Below are 17,384 nucleotides of genomic sequence, written 5' to 3' on the forward strand. Positions count from 1 at the left end.
CGACCTGGGTTGACACGTCGCCTCTGACCGTCCTCTGATTGGACGTACCAGGTCTCAATCCAAAGAACAGCAAATTTTAAGTAAAATTCCAGAGAATCTAAACTAAACGCCAACAAGCGTTTCCATTCTGCGGTTTCTATTGCACTTTGCTGCGTTTTGCTTTTCCTGATTCACCAACTTTTCCGTCTCAGCGAAGCATAAAGTGTCTTTATACACGAGATTGAAAGGTTTGATTGAAGACGTGGATGGAAACGCAGCTACTGATGGACATAACGTACAAAAACTGTCATCACATGAGCTCCGTCTGATCCTGATGCAGCTCACATCTATAACCGTGTCATTAAAAGCAGAGTCTGCTTGGAGAAACAGGAAGTGTGTGTTGTGGTGCTGTGCACAGTATAGGTTGTTCCCTGACAGGAGGTGACTTTGAACGCCTCGTTCTGGAGCTGCAGCGAAGGTTGTGTTCACTGTTTTGTAAAACAAAGACTCTCAGTCGTTTTGGCTCCGGTCCTTTGAAAAGGTTTTGACTTTCTGGCCGAGACACAAAGTCAGCAAAGACGATGCGAGCAGTGCGGCGCCGCCACGAAGGCCCAGAGCCAAAGCTCGTGACCTCGATGTATACGAGGAAGAGACGACTGTGAGGACGCCGCACCGGCCAGACGTCTGACATGATGCTCTCTGCCTCTGAAGCATTGGTGAGATCAGTTAAATCTCCTAAAATATGCACTGATTGCTTCATATGTGCTGAGTACAGATGAGCACAGCAGCAGTCTAACACGCTCGTAGCCATGATGACATGATGTCCGTCCGTCCGTCTCAGGTTGTCTTCTTTCATTCTTCACGCAGCGACATCTGACACGACAGACGAGCGCAACACCACCGATGTCCTCAAGAAGAAGCTGCAGCGTTTTTCATGGCGTGGAGACCACAAAGACAGAAGACGGCGTGCTGTCAGAGATCAGGGACGCTGGTCTCCATCTTCACGCGTGGCCACTCAGCAGGTGTCCCGCTTCGTTTCGAGCGTCGTTTTATCCAAATGTTCGTTTAGCTTGTGTTGAAACCTTGATGTGATCCTGATCCTGACAGGTCACATAGCACAAGAGCCAGGATGTAAACAGCTTCATGTGGCGTTCAGACCGCACCGCACAGTTTCATCCTGAGCAGCCAATCACAGTGGATGACAGCCGACGCAGCGTCATGACGTCCAACAGAAAGACAAATGTGTCCAAAACTCATCTCACCGTTTCCATCATGTGTTGGTTACGCTGACGCTTACAGTGATGTACTAATCTTTAATGGAGGAATGGCCATAACCCTGATCCTGACCCCTGACCCCTGACCCCAAACCCTGATCCAAGCCTCTGGCCCTGACACAAACCCTAACCCTAACCCTTAAACCCCAACCCTAGCCCTAACCCTAAACCTAAGCCTGAACCTGACACTAACCCTAAAATGTTTAGTTCCAGAGCTTGGTTGATCTGGGTGTATAATATGGGTGTGTACTCTGGGCGTGTACTCTGGGCGTGTACTCTGGGCGTGTACTCTGTGTACTGGGTGTATTCTCAGCAGCACAGATGCCACTGAATGATGCCACTGCAGGCAGCGGTGCGGTCAGATATGCGATGGATGAGTCGGGCAGACTAGACCAACATGATGGAACCCTCCGCCCTGCGCTCCGAGGGGATGGAGAGGGAGGATGGCATCCACCCGCTCACGGCTGCTGACCGACAGACTCTTCACTGCCGTTAACGCTTTCTGCCGCTGCTGTCGGAGCCTGCTGGATGTTTTCCTGATGGTGTTTTTATCAGTTTGAAATAAAGACTGAAGCGTCAAAACATTCCAAAATCTACTGACTGACTTCAGCATGTACAGCAAACTGTGAGTCTTCATCCTAAACTCTGTCTCCAAACCTTTTTATTTTGTAGTACTGGACTAAACTACGACCAGACTTCCTCTCAAACCTAAGAACAGTAAGGAAGCCCCCCCGACGCCCCGACACACCGTGACTCCAAATAATGACTTTTATTTCTTCTTCTTGGGCGGCTTCATCTGATTAAATGTGGCAGGGAGGCCAGCGGCTGCAAACGCTGCTGTCACAAGACAAAGACGGAAACCTCATGACCGCCGTCCGTTTGCTGTTTCAACTTTCCAGTCTGAAAGTTTGCATCGTTAGATTTGACCCGCTGTGTGATCGACAGGCTGCTAAAAGCCTCTTCGTCGCTCTGATGTCCTCTCAGCTTCAGCACCACGCTGACGTGCACGTTCTCTCCCAGGGTGTCACCGACTCTGACGTGTTGTTGGAGGCCACGAAATCCAAACGGCCGCCTGATTAATGAGCGAATGAATGAAAACAATGAGTGATTCCTGCGCCTTCACTCAGCTGCTTCTCGGTTTTCGCGGCTCGCCGTGCGAGAGGTCGTGTTTTAAATGGTTCTCGACCCTGATGGATGGCTGCCGGGTCGGAGCCTCGGTGGTCTTTACAGCCTTTTATTCTGGGTGTCTCGCCTCTGCAGGGGGAGTGGGGGGCCTCGAGCGTGTCTGTCCAGGGGCCCGTTCGTTGCTTTAGAGGTGGAAATGTTCTTATTCATTCAGCTCGAGTCCACTTCGACATGGAGAATCCTTTTTGTCGGGGCAGGAGACAAACTTTTCTCCTCACTTCCTGTTTTTCGGAGGCCAGTTCTTGCCTCCGAAGCTTTTTATCTGCAGACATTTGTGACACTGTCGGCTCTTGATTACTATTTTAAAGACTATTTTAAGCCTTGAGTGGTTCAGTTTTTAACTTTTGTTGCTAAGCAATGTTGGCCAAAACTCTGCTTATTGGCTAGAGCTGGCACTTTTGCCTGGCAACATTACCTGATTGTGTATTCTGGAGACACTGGCAAGAGCTTCCAGTTGCAGACAACTCTTCTGCAAAGATGGCTCTGGCTGTTCCCGTTTGGACGGCCCTGTATTGTTTTCATCAGCTTGTCCCCAAACGAACCACATCGGAGCATAAAGACGGCGTTTTGTGATGTTATGAAATAAGCAGTTTACTTAATAAAGCGTTTCCCGAGTGAAGGCCTCCAGTTCAGAGGACGAAACCTGCTGCACAAGGAGGGTCAATTAAGAAGCTGGCTGGGACACCATGTTTTAACAAGTTTGAAGGGGAAAATCCCGATGCAGACCACGTCAAGTCCTGATCCTTCTTACGAGATCATCTGAAACCACCTGGAAAGCTGCCTGCTCTTCAGCTCCAGTGCCAAGGTTCAAGTTCCACGTCCGTTAAAACGTGGAAATGACACTTCTCCCATCCTCATTGACCCATCTGATCACCAGAACACCAGAAAACAACGTCCACAAAGTGAAAACAACACGAAGCTGCGCTCGTCTGCTGAGGAGGGACGTCGTCTTTTCACCTGGATGTTTTCAAATCAAACCCGTCGGTCAAACAGGTTTTCGTACAGATGAGAGGAACTCAGAGTGCTACAGACGACTGAGTGACGCTACAGAAAAGCAGAAAAACGATGAAAATTAAACCAAAGAGTAACACAAAGAGCAGCAGAGACTCGAGGACTGCTGCTGATTTCGACTTCTGATCATGTGGAGAAAAAAATTATTGATCATTGAAGAAATTAATGATTTTTTTTATTTTAATGAAAAGCAGTTTCAGATTTTGTTGCTTAAAAGCTCGTCTGACTTTGGAAATGACATGTTTAAGTGAGTAAAAAGTGGATGATGGCTCACAGGATGGCACTCAGGTTGACTAACAGTCATCTTTTTGTGAAAACACGCATTTCACGCAGATTTCAAAGGTGAGCGAAGCTGAAAATCTTCTCTCCTGATGTTAAAATCACTCGTAAACTGAACCCAGCCGTCATGAAGAAGCAGAGGCAGGCTGCAGCTCCCAGCTCCTCCTGTAGGTGTCGCTCGCTGTCATACTTTCACAGAGCTGTGAGGAGATGTTTCTACATTTATTGCATCTGATCAGCTACAACTACCCATTTATATTTAATAAAATAAAAAAAACCCTGGGCCTGATTAAATGCAGACAGCAGTGTGGTGAAGGGAAACTTGACTTCCACTCCCACCGCCCCCTCCTTCAGAGCGGCTCCTCCGCGCTGTGGATGCGGGTGTCGCTGGAGCTGCTCTCGGGGTGTGATGCTGCTGTTTGTGAGGTCAGCTCTGGATCAAACAGGTGTTCCAACAAAATCAACACACCGCCAGCTTTCATGGCGTTCATCCTCACAGCGTACATGCTTTTACATCAACAGGAATATGAGCAGATATTTGACTTTGACTTGAATAAGCTTCAGGAAAATAAATCAAAGTTAGATATTGTAAAACAAAACAAAACAAAACAAAACTGGTTATTATATGTATATAAAAAAAGTGTAAGTTGCATGAGGTGTTGCAGAGGCAGCAGGCTGCTGGCTCGGCGGGTATAAGCGGCTTTGCGTTAAAAAAATAAAATACAATAAAATACAATAAAATAAAATAAAGTCCTGATAACCTGAAATAAAGCCCCGCATGCGTGCTTTAAGTCCCCGCATGCACGTATGGAAAGCCCGTTGTGGTGCTCAGCACAGCCGCCCCTGCTCCCAGTCCTGATCGGCGCACCGGTGCAGATCCGGGCTGCAGGAGGGGGACCGGGGGTGCGTGTCTGCAGCATGCCTGCGCCTCTCCGCCGCAGCCCGAGCAGCCGTGCCAGCGTCCGGCTCCGCCGTAATCAAACTTTTCTGTACATTTTCACGTCACCTGGACGCGAAACATAAATTTGGCATCCTATGCAAATATATGCTGACGTAAAAGATCATGTGGTTTTTGTCGTCGATCCCCCCTATGAGCAACGAGGAGGCTTTTTTTTCTCCTCTCTACTGTTGTCTTTAGGTTAGCTATGCTACAATCTTTACTGTACCCAGCGCTAGCTATATGCGCCCCGCACCGCACCACTCTGGATATCTGGGAATAATCAACTTCCAGGCTGTCGCCCCCTGCACCGAGAGACTCCACACAGGTAGGACACAAGGGAAACTTCTTATTTATTTAACTCCCGGAGAGAAATTTTGACCAAAGTGACCGCAAAAGTGAAGTTATTAAAGCGGCTTGGTTGCAGCCAGACTAGCCGCCTGGCTGGCTGTCTCTGCCCAGGCTGCCGCTGCTAGCGCCCGTCCCCTCCATCACAGGCTCTCGGAGTGGGAATCACCTTGCTATCACCCAGCAAACCTCCACGGCAGCCAAACTAGAATTAAAACAGTTAGACACCTGGCTGTCAGGCAACTTTGGGCGCTGTGCGGCTGCTCTCGGGGTATATTTGCGGATAGTTGTCAGACAAGTGAATGTCATCCGGTTCGCGTTGTTTTTTGCGGTAGCCAACTTTTGCCGTCCCCCCTCCACCCCCGGTGAAAGTGCACATAATAAATTTATTAGCCAGCGGAGCTAGCCGCTAGCCAGTTAGCCCCTGCCAGTGACGGGCAGCCCGGCGGAGCTAAGAGCTTTAGCTTTAGCCTTTCCCCGCACACAGCAGCACGAAACGTGGCTGCCCGTCTCTGGATGTTGTGCTTTCATGTCGGGAAACGCATTTGTTTTGGCTGGCTCCCTCTCCCCTTCCTCCCTCCGAGTGAGCGTTACTCCGCCGAGCCAAGTCGAAAATGATCCCGCTGTGTTTTTTGTTCGTGCCACGGTACCGACAGAGCGGGTGTCAGTCGGGTCCGTAGCGGCGGTTAAGTGTTGTTGTTGCCCGCTGAATGTGAGGTTCAAACGGGGCTAGCTAGCAGACAGCCAGTCTGGCTGCCTGGGTCATCTGAGGTGAAGCCGCCGTCAGCGGGCTGTGTAGAAACACGGGCTGCTAACGGAGCGCCGCTTTTTAACCGCTTTACAGAGACACGGAGCGGCACACGAGGCGCTTTTTAACCGCTTTGTGTCTTTACAGCGGCTGTCTTTAACGTGAGAGCCGCTTTTCCGCCTGTTTTGTGTGGATCCGGACCGTCGGTGTCCGCGCGGTAACGTTACCGCCGGCGAGTTTGATGTGAGACAGTTTGATTTGGAAACGGATTTCACACCTTTTACCGGTTCACACCGACACCGAGAAGTCCGTTAAGTTTGAGGACGAGGTCATTTAAGTGGTTTCGTGTTCATTTCAGAGCAGCTGTCGTAGACCTGGTTCAGAGGACTGGCTGCCTGTTTGGTGCTCAGACCTTGACTTCATGCCAGTTAATGGCAGACTGGTTTTGAACTGGTTTAGATAAGAAGTAAGATGTCAGTGTGCACATTATTCTGGATTTAAACTGGATAATGCAAGAAACAGGCCGTCAGTGTGTGCAATATTCTGGTTTTGAACTGGTTTATATGAGAAACCTGCTTTTGTGTGCACAGTTTTCCAGTTTTAAACTGGTTTGTGTGAGACACGGGCCGTCAGTGTGCACAGTGTTCTGGTTTTAAACTGGTTTACAGAAGGAACCTGCTGTCAGTGTGTGTAGTAATTTTATTTTAAACTGGTTTATAGAAGGAATCTGCTGTCAGTGTGTGTGGCGGTCTGGTTTTTAACTGGTTTATAAAGAAACTGGCTGCCACGTCAATGTTAGACTGGTTTGAACTGGTCTGTGTGGAAACCAGTGTGTGTTTAGGCTGATTTGAATGCATTGTTGATATTGATTGCAGTGAAAAGCATTTCGTACTCTCCAGAAGCTGGCAGATGTGGTGGGAGCAGACTCGTGTGTGTGTGTGTGTGTGTGTGTGTGTGTGTGTGTGTGTGTGTGTGTGTGTGCTGAGGAGCTGTTAATATGTAATATGTGAGTTTTCTTAGGATTCAGCTCGTGATCAAACTTTTCTCTCCTCCTGGTTCATCCACTTCCCTCTCTCTGTGTTCTCCGACCTCATTTTCTGCCCAAATCTCGTTACATAAAATCATGAATAATTAGGCGCGCCGCTCCGCCGCTTCAGGCCGCACGCGGCGGAGCGGCGGGCGCACAGCCCCGCTGACCTCTGACCCCGGGCAGGTAAAGGCTTCCGACAGAAAGCCTTTGTACTCGCGCTCCTCGCCGTCCTCGGCTGACTCCGCTCAGTCTGACTGGAGCTCGAAGGAGGTGCAGAGGGAGCTTTGCGTCGGGCTCAGAAGAACAGGTGTGTAAACTGAATTTGGGCAGGTTTTAGCCTCCACCGCATCCCGACAGTGTGACTGAAGTGTGTCTTGGCTCCTTGAAAACACTGGAGAGGCTGCTATTTGGCAGCAGCTCCTCCTCCTCCTCCTCCTCTTCCTCCTCTCTATACTGCCCGGTGACAGCGTGAACGTTCACCTCCTCCCAGCCGCCGCGCTGCACGGCTCTTCCTCAAAGTGTGTCACATTTTTTAATATTATCTCCTCTCTGCTGTTCTGCTTCATAATCACATTTCCTTTCCCATTGACCGACTTTTTTTGTCTCATATTTCGCCTCCATTGTATCGCAGCTGTGTCAGGCTCTTTAATCCTATGATATGGATGCAGGGATCAGTCAGTCATGCTGCCAGTCTCCGAATCAGCGCGCGCTCGCTCGCTCGCTCTCTGGCTGCTATTTATTTGTCACAAACGCCAACACACACACACACACACACACACACACACACACACACACACACACACAGCTCTCGTGTGCCTTCCCTTCCCCGCTCTGCACACACACACACACACACACACACTCTCTCGCTTTTCCTCTTCCTGCTCTGACACGCTGCTATTTCTTTGACACACACTCACACACATTTCGCCGGTTCCTCGGAAGTGCAGCTGTGATTTTCTGTCGCCACCTGACCTGTCACCCCGGAGCGCGCGCGCGCGCGCGCACACAAACACACACACACACACACACACACACACACACACACACACACACACACTCTGCAGCAGCAGCAGTGAGCCTTTATTTCGCCGTTTAGACTGTTCACATCGTTGGTTTTATCGCTCAAATTGCTGCTCGACGCATGTTTTTTTGGATTATTTGCGGGGATTGAAACGGACCCCTCTCTGGGTCTCTGCTGCCCTCGGTGGCTTTCAGTCATGAGGGTTTATGACAGCTATACGAGCTGGAACAAACGCACACACGCACACACACCGCGGCATCACACACACTCTTTGTTGCTCTGTCAAACTGCTATTTATTTCACACATGCACACGCACACACATGCAGAAAGCATGCTTGACAGCTGCGTCTTACACACACACACACTCAGTCCGTTTTGCTTTTATTACACACACACACACACACACACACACACACACACACACACTCACACGTATTTTCAGTGCTGTCGGTGCTTTATGAAATAGTGAGAGGCTGTGTGTGTGTGTGTGTGTGTGTGTGTGTGTGTGTGTGTGTGTGTGTGTGGGTGTGTGTTTGGGAAAGAGAGCGCGAGCGTGCCAGGTTGTGTGTGAGTGAGTGAAGTGCCGGTGATTTCGTGCATGTGGTGAGTCACTGGAGAGCATGGGCTCGCCGCTGTGTGTGTGTGTGTGTGTGTGTGTGTGTGTGTCATAGTCCGCCCTGCCTCTCTGCTGGAGCTCTTCACGGGGAAACTTGACACACACACACACACGCACACACGCGCTCTGGCTGTGGGTGTGCGCGCTGCTGTTGGATCAAACCCACCTTCCACGTCGACTGGCGGGTTTGGGGAGAAGTTCCCCCTGACGGTAAAGGAGCTGGTCCTGGATCAGCCTTAATAAAGGGAGCTGTGACGTCTGAAGGACGTCTTGTCCTCCGTCATCAGACTTTCTGCTGAAGCTTTCTGACACCATGAAGTCAGCGTGTTTGCTGTGACCACGTTCGGGCCTTCGCAGCTTCCTCTCACCTCTCTGATTTCTCTCTTTTCCTTTGATATTAAACCTGCATGTTTGTGCAGGAGGTGACGTAGCAGCTGCTCCACCAGAGGCCACCTCACCTTCATCCTGAGGGCCAAAACTGAGCCTGAACGGAGGGCCGAGGGCCAAAGCAAGCAGCCGCTGTGTTGGGTTGTGTTGATCGGATCCCACCACGCTCAGCTTATTAAAAGTAATTCATAATTTGGGATATTTAAAGAGTTTTTACCTCATAAAAAGCATGAACAGCCATTGATCTTATATTTTTGTTTATCTGTATTTTTTTCATCACTAGAAATATCTGCTGGTCCAAATTAAAGCTTATGGCGGCCATCTTTGGCCTGCGGGCCCCGCTTTGGCAGCCGTGTCTCGACCGATTGGACAGCTGATTTGAGCATTTTGCAGATGTGTCACATCTGTGTGTGTTGGTAAAACGTCTCAAAAAAGGCAAAAAAAAAAAAAAAAAATTCAGCATCAATATCAGAAATATTTGTTAATTTGAGTCCCTGTGGCTCGACCAATCAGAGCTTCCAGTCCAAACAGAATCTGATTGGACAGCTTTGAAAGCAGCTCCACGAGGACCCTCCAGGCTCCGTGGAGGTCGGCGCAGCCTCGTCACTCCACCGACCTCCACCAGCCGAAGGCCTGCGAGGTCCAAACAGCCTCGACTGAAAGAGGCCTTTAAAGAACGTTTCTCTTGGTTCTGCTGGAGAACGTTTCGTTTCCTGCTGAAGAAACGTGTTGAGCTGCACTTCGCCGGCCGAACGCAGAAAGATGACCTCCTCGTTATTAATCCCAGAAACGCTCTGATCGCTTTTTGCTTGAGGAAACCGGCGTCAGTGAGCGCGACGCCGGACCGATCGATCACTGGAACAGTCTGAGATGTGTAAATGAACAGAACAGAACATTGATGGTTGATGCGGCTCGAGAGCGCCGCGGCCTGCGAGCTGCTTCAGAGGCTTTTCACCGCTGCCAAGAGTAACTGCGGGAAACACTGAATACTCGTAATTGTTTGAAATGTTTTGGCAGGAGGAGGCTGAATTTTAGGATATTGAAAACTGGCACAAAACGGCAAATTCAGTCCAAAAATATCAGCATCGACTTCTTCACTCGGAGGCCTGCGAGGGTTAAGAGCACGTCCACCTGGACCCTCTGAACCGGAAGCTTAAAGACGATGACGGAAAAATGATGCGGGCGACACACAAACCAGTTGTTTTTGCAGATGAGATGAAACCGGCGGAGCTGTGGGTGCGTGCTCGTCAGCCGAGAGCTCCGTCGACTCGTGAATATTAATGAAGCAGTCAGACTTCACTGTCGTCTGCAGGACGACAGGAGCCGGTCGTCATCCGGCGCCGCGGGGCGCCGCGGGGCCCACAAACAAACACGCCGTCCTCCGCTCGATGGAGCGTCTGTCCGGACCAATCAGCAGCTCAGAGGGAGGTCACGTGATGTCAGAGACGTCTGCAAAAGAACAAAAAAAAGTAAAAATCTCTCTGAAATGATCCTGAAGTGATCGTATGATTGATTTAATGATCACAGTGATCAATGAAGCATCAGTGGAACGACTCAAACACTTTGATCAGTGCGATTTCATCTGTGTCCGAAAACAGTTTGAGATGAAAGATGGACGACGACGACGTTTCAAATCGTGAACGATGAGTCGTCACGTGCGGCTGACGGTCACTCTGCTGATTGATCAGGTCATAATTCAGTCAGAAAAATGTTCCTCAGTGAGTCTCCAGGAGCAAATGATTGATTATCAGATCAGTTGCTGATCAGATTTTCTGCTGGATTATGAATTCCGATTATTAATTATGATGAAAGTTTAGTTTTTTGTTGGCGTGCTGCTAATTAAAATGACCTTCTTCAGATGTTGACGTGCTGGAAACGAGGGACCAGAATCAGTGTTTAGCTTCTGTTAGCGTTAGCCGTGTGTGAGCTAGCTGGAAAATGCTAAAAAAAAAAAAAGAAAAACAGTAAAAAATCTGATGAATTGATGCTCAAAGTAGATTCTAATAAATTTTCTATTGATTGCATTGGTTCTGCCGTCTCCTCCTGAGAAACGACCCGCCCAGGGTCCCTCTGATTGGCTGGTTAGATGATTAAGGTTACAAGAAATGTCAGGCTCACAGCCAATCAGAGGCTGATGTGAGGAGACGTGGGTGTGACAGGACGGCTGGACGCAGTGACGCACAGCTTTTAACGAGATTTCAAACCTTTTTTCTCTTCTTTTTTTCAGATATTTCGAGTGAAACACTTGAAAAACAGCTTCTGTGTTTTATTCTTGTTTTATTATTTGCATTTTTGCCTTTAAATGTGCAGAAAGTCATTTTTATTCATGGAGAGGAAGAATGCTTATTTCCTCATTAACGTCTGCAGTGTGTGTTTCTCAATTACTCAACACATGAGTGACCAGCAGCACTGATGGGCTCATCAGACTAAACAATGTCTCAGATTAGCCCCCCCCACCCCCCCCACCCGGACCGTGATTTGTCGAGGAACACCCCCCCCCCCCGTGTCTGGATCGTTAATTTGAACCTTGTTCCAAACCCTCATTTATCCAGAGAAGCTTCCTGAGCGCCGTCCTCCCGTTTTCATCAGCTTCCTCATTGATATTCATGTGTTTCCTCGGGTTCACACCTGGGGGCCGCCGCCAGCGCCGCGGGCTCTTCGTGCGCCGAGGCGGGGGTGGGGGGGGAGGGGGACGCTGCCTTGCTCGAGAGAACTTCAGATGCGTGTTTTTAAGGCAGAAGAGGTGATTGTCATTCAGGCTCCTGCAGCCTGAATCTGAATCCAGCCGCCGTTCGGCCCGTCAGAGGCCGCCGCCCTCCACGTTTCCAGGAGCCAAAGTGCTCCAAACGCTTCTTCTGACCCTGATCCAAGTGTTGGCTTCATAATTAAACCACATTCAGAGAAACAGCTCGCGTCTCCTTCATGCAGCAGTAAATATTTGGCTCTTTTATCACCTGATGAACCACTTCAGCGTAATAAATAAATCACCTGTGGGCGCCTTCGTCTTCCCGCTCTGCTTCTCTCCTCATTCATTTGCAGTCGTGTCCGTCTTGTCTTCCAGGTCGCGGCGGGTCAACTGGCACTCGGTACATCCTTATTTCTCAGCCCAGTTTTGGTGAAAGCTGGTGGGAATTAGAAATGAACCCTGGTTGATGATGAGAAACGGCCTGCGTGCGACGTTTTCTACCAAATCCAGCTTGAACCTGCAGGACGGCCTGAACACCAGCCTCCATGTTGTCCTGTGACATCAGAGCTGTTACTGAGTACGTGTCATCACTCAACTGACCTGATGAGATTCGGTCATGTGACACACAGCGCACCAAAACATCAGCAGCTGGTCTCTGTCTGTCTCAGAGACAAACAGGTGGACAGGTGTTTGCATTTCCATTCAGATCTTCACCAAAAAACCAAGAAATGATCAGAGACAAGAGACGTGTCCGTTTGGGACATTTTGTCTTTAATAGAACTGCTGCTCACTCACAACCTGACGTCTTTTTGTCTCGTCCTGACGTCTTTGACGTCTTTTTGTCTCGTCCTGACGTCTTTTTGTCTCTGTTTGACACATAAATGAGAATATGAAGCGTTCTATTTTCATTCTGAACTGATTGAATTAGCCTCATCCTGCCGTCTTACTGCTCTCCAAATTTAGGAATCGTAAGAATCTGGAGCTCTCAGCCTCCATCTCACACACACACGCACACACACGCACACACACACACACACACACACACACACACACTCTGGGTGTAAATAGGAAATAGTTTCTTGGCAGCGGCGCTCGCAGACACAGAAAAGCTCTGTTTCAAACTGAGGGACGGTTTCTGTTTAGGCAGCATTTCTAAGAAGCTGCAGCTCTGGTCTCCTTCAGGTAGGACACATGTGAGGAAGGAAGCATGCGGCAGTGTTGCAGGCCCATAATGCATTGCAGCAGCGCCACTAAATAACAAGGGGAGTCCCTAAAAACGAGGCGTTTCTCCCGGTTGGGCTTTTGCAGGACGCAGCAGCGAGCGGCGCGACGTCTGTTTTCAGTGATGGAGGGTGAGTTCAGAAATCCTTCTTAGTTTTCTTTTTTTCTTTTTGGTTTGATGGAAGTGTTGGACTGAGTGTCACAGTGTGGCCTCGTTTTATTTAAAAATCTGCAAAAACAGCCAAACAGGTCTGAGATCAGCTGAGGCTCGTCCAGCGTGCAGGCTGCTCAGGTTTTCCTTGATTTGGTCTGTTTTGGTGGAAACTGATTTACATTTATTAGTTTGACATATTTTCCAGTGAAACGTTCTGATGCTCTGTCGCTGCAGGACGAGCAAAAATCATCATAAACCGATGATCATCTCCGTTTGGAGGTCCAGTTCTCCTCCTGCAGGCTTAATCTGGAGTTTAAGACAAAGATCAGCTTCACAAATCTCCACCCACATCAGTGATGTCACAGCAGGTTAGCGTTAGCTTAGCCGGCGCAAAACCTGTCAGAAGGTACGAGAACAAAGAGACGAACGGAGACGGTGAGGTCGGACGTTAAAATGAAACGGTTTCTGGCGCTCTGATTGGACGACAGAGAACACACAGGAGGCGAGGGTTGGCTGATTGGAACTCGTTTCCACCGTCACCATCACAGCTCGCTCAGAGGCCTGTGGATGAATCCATCGTCGCCTCCTTCCTTTAAAACCTGCACAAAGACGCCGTTTTGCCCTCCGACTCCCCCCGCTGCACCTAAAAGCCATCAGGGCAGACATTACTCACGCTGTCCCTTCACTCGGAACAAAACCCCGCTGCTCCCGAGGCCGCCATCGCAGCGAACGTGCCGAATGTGATACTCCCCGACGGAGGCTCATTCATCTCTAATGAAAGAATCTGTTTCACACGCAGGCGCTGAAGACGTTACTCCACTGACCGAACTGGCCCTTCTGGAGAGGAAGTTGTTGTGAAGGCTAAAATAATATCAGGGGGATCAAAGCCGGGGCGAAAGCCGACGCCGCAGTTCCACGATCGATGGCGTAACCCGAGCGGTTTGGCCTGAGCACATTAGAGCACCTGAGTGTCCGTCAACAGAGGAGGATTGAATGATGGCAGAGAGCTGCTGGTTTGAATCCCTGAGCCAGCAGGAAAGTCTGCACGAGGCCGGTGTGTGCAGTCACAGCGAGGCAGCCGGTCTTCATCAGGACCTCCTCGTGCTGCCGAAGTTCCCTCGAGCAAAGCGCAGAATCAGCCGGCCGGTGTGTGTGAGCGCCGTCAGTCTGCTGCCTGGAGCTAAATTCACGTTTTTTCTAAGGGACTTTTGAACAGCTGAGCTCATTTCCAGCACGGCGGCCTCTTCCGGTTCACGTCAGACCTGCTGCAGATCTGACTGTTGATCCGTAGTTCGACGCCAGATCTCACCTGTTCAGGTGACAGTGAACAGGTGTGTCGGCCACGATCGGCCCGTGCACCCACAGTCTTTGATCCACGCTGTGAATCGTCGGCGCGTTTCTGCGGTTTCACGCTGAAACGGAGCGCCGAGCGTTTTCTGAAGAGCAGAAGCTGATTGAGCCGGTGTTAAGAGGCAGAGGAGGGTGAGGATGAGGGACGAAGGTGGTTTTGTTGAACAAGCTGCTGCATTTCACTTCCATTCATTTTGATGGAAGCAGTGTTTTTGTGCGACTTTGAGTGTAGTTAATACAAAGTGATGATTACACGAGCGGAGCTGGCTCTTTGTCTGTGTGTTTGAAATCAGCAGGGCGGAGGATTTTTCTTTTTCCAGCCTCCACCCTGCAGAGCGCTACCGTATGCAGGTCGGTGTACTGCCGGTATTTGTCATAGTGACCTCTTTCTCTGTCTGCGGAGCCGCCGGTACAGAAATCCGAACAGACAGTCGAGCTCCTGCTGCTCGCTGCCGAACATCCACGTTGATGTTTCCCACTGAGCCTGTGCTCGTTGGGAGTGAGTGAGCGCGGATAAAAAGCAATCAAAGCGCGCTGTTTCCTCACTTTACGTCAGAGCAGGACGCTGTCGGCCCGTGTCAGTCAAAGGAAGCGACGGCTCTTCAAAATAAGAGCAAACACCAGCGTTTTACGGTGTGAAATCTCACCAACGTGCCCTGAAAGTTCCCCTTTAGAAGTGAGCTTTAAACATTATTATTGACGATGAGCGACGGAGCAGGTAAAGTTTGAGGTATTTTTAACCTCTTCTGCTGCTTTTCTTTGCTATTTTTACAGCGTTTCTGCTTCATTAGACAGTGTATATACAGTGGAAAGGACAGAGGGGAAGCAGAATGTAAACTTGGAAAGAGGAGCCGCCGACACAAAGACGTTTTCTGCCTTTACTGCCTTTTGTTCTGTCGTCTGTGCTGCGTGCGAGCTGCTGTCAGACAGTATACAGACACAGGGAGGTATAAACTGAGGCCAGGAGCAGCCAAACTCAGGCTTGTTAGTTTCCCACTTAGCGTTTTAATGTGGTAGAAAATTCCACGTTTTGGTGAAGTGTAGACAAGGCGTAAACCACGGGGACTATTTTTAGGCGTTGGCGGCACAGGGCTTGCGCCATCCTGCCATTTCTCTGCCTGACTCATCACCACGAAGGGAAATGAAGCGCTGTCTTTCTCCACCAGTCGCAGCAGCAGATGGTTTTCCAAATTCAGCAGCCACTCCTTGCTCTTTTACTAGCCAAATTAATTTCATGTACGCTAAATCTCCGTCTTTATGCCTCAGAGTGGTTGGTTTATTGCCAGAACGGCACAATCAGCAGCGAAGCAGAGGAAGCGAGCAGATGTTACCAAACTGAAGCAGCTTTGGCAGGTGGAGCATCACTTCCTGCTCAGCAGAAGTTACTCATTCGCACCAAAAACCAAACGCACCTTCAGTTAAACTGTAATGTTTGGTTTCGCTCGGCGAGAGTCAGCGGTTTATCTTTAACTTCATGTCTGGACTGAGAGTCTGTGAGGCACAGCAGCCGTTAGCTAACGGCTAACAGAGACGATGCTAACGTGCGTGTTTTCGATGCTAACATTAGCTAATCGCTGAACACCAACGCTAATCTAAAACCAAACGAACTGAAGCTGAACCGATTTGATCAACATCAACAGAATCAGCTGATTATTGATTCCAGTCTGAGCCGAAAATCTGTGCTCGCAGCTTCTCTTTCGCTGCTCTTCGTCGTCTTTTTTGGATTTCTTTCCACATTTTTTTCATAGTGATGAACTGATTTGCCAAGAAAATACCGTGAAGATTAATGGATGATGATCAGAGTCGAGTCTGTGGCGGTCTGAGCGCCGACGCCTCGTCTCTGTCTTTTCTTCATCGTCCTCCCCTCCTCGTCCTCCCGTCTCCTCGGAGCTGATGACCTTCCTCTCCAGTCAGAACAGCACAGTCACTCTGAGTGTCAGAGGCTGGAAACTCATCTGTTCAAGAAGTACCTCACGTCCTCGTCTTCTTCCTCCTCAATCATCCTCCCTTCTCCGGTTTCTGCCCGCTCTCCTTCATCCTGCAGTAAAAATAAAATCTTCCTCTTCCCTTCTCTTCCTCAGCAGATTCTCACTCACATTAATGTGGAGAGGACGGCGTGACCTTGACCTTTGACCTTTGTGAAGCCTCTGTTTCTCCTGCACTGACTCAGATGTAGAAACTGATCTGGAGTCTGTGTGTAAAGAGCTGAACTGTGACGGTTGAGCAGGGAAACAGGAAGTAATACTCTTGGCCTTTATTTTGAATAAAAGAAACGTTCGTGGGCGTCTTTGCTTCCTGTCTCAGCTTTAAGTCACGTGACCTGTCTTCACACCTGTCGTCCTGCAGCTCGAGTCCTCCCTCCATCCTTGAAAGTCTGTGAAAGTTTGGAAATTTGAGGAAAGTTGGAGCCCAGAATGGCCTGAAGGAGCCAGCGGGCCTCGGCCGTGTGAGGAGGAGCTGGTGGAGGAGTTTGAGCTGCAGGTGTGGAGGTCTTGAACGCACCCTGGAGGAGCTGTGGCAGGCTTGGTTTTAATGTTGGCGCGTGACGTACGAGCTGGAGCGTATTCTTATCCCAAGTGACTCTTGTTTTCTTCTCTGGCGCTCGTTTCTGCCTGGCTACCTTTCCCTGAGCTTTTCAAACATGCATGTTTGTGCCGCTGCTGCCCCCCCCCCCCCCTCCCCCGTGCCCAGCGGCCCCCCTCTGCGCCGCTCCTCCTCCTTAGTTTCCCACAGTTCCCTGCTTCACCTATTGAACCCGGTCGCCAGCCCAGGAATGGAGCAGGGAGAACGGCAGGAATGCGGGTCCCAGTCGGAGCCAAAACACAAAACAAGGAAGGCAGAACTCAAACGCCCCGCCCCCGGGGAGCCAGGGCGGCGTTTTCATTGGCTGCCTGCTGTAGGCTGACCACTGATTCTTTGTCCCCATTGGCTGCTTTTCTGTCTTCACTCCCTGCTGCTCTCTGGCCTATCAGAGCGCTCTCATGCTGTTATAGTGTGTGTGTGTGTGTGTGTGTGTGTGTGTGTGTGTGTGTGTGTGTGTGTGTGTGCCATCACTGTGATCCCTACCGACAGCACCGTCTTGAGTCCTGCCCGGTTTCACCCACAGCATTGTGGGATAATCGCCGTGCGGCTCAGGACTTTGCTCTGTGTTAAAGCT

At 49.8% G+C, this 17,384-nt stretch overlaps 1 protein-coding gene across 3 annotated transcripts in view; it reads left to right on the forward strand.

The window, feature by feature from the left end:
- Positions 1–4,676: 4,676 nt before the first annotated feature.
- LOC143334976 (zinc fingers and homeoboxes protein 2-like) overlaps positions 4,677–17,384 on the forward strand; it is a 94,682-nt gene continuing 81,974 nt past the window's right edge. For 2 of the 3 annotated variants that reach the window (XM_076754054.1, XM_076754053.1), the window contains exon 1: positions 4,677–4,993. The gene's annotated coding sequence lies outside the window, so the exon portion shown is untranslated. Of the gene's footprint in view, positions 4,994–6,262; positions 7,099–17,384 lie in introns of those variants that run through there. The other variant, XM_076754055.1, reaches the window with a different exon arrangement.

The sequence above is a fragment of the Chaetodon auriga genome, chromosome 17 (genome assembly GCF_051107435.1).
Source record: "Chaetodon auriga isolate fChaAug3 chromosome 17, fChaAug3.hap1, whole genome shotgun sequence".
Classification (NCBI taxonomy): Eukaryota; Metazoa; Chordata; class Actinopteri; order Chaetodontiformes; family Chaetodontidae; genus Chaetodon; species Chaetodon auriga.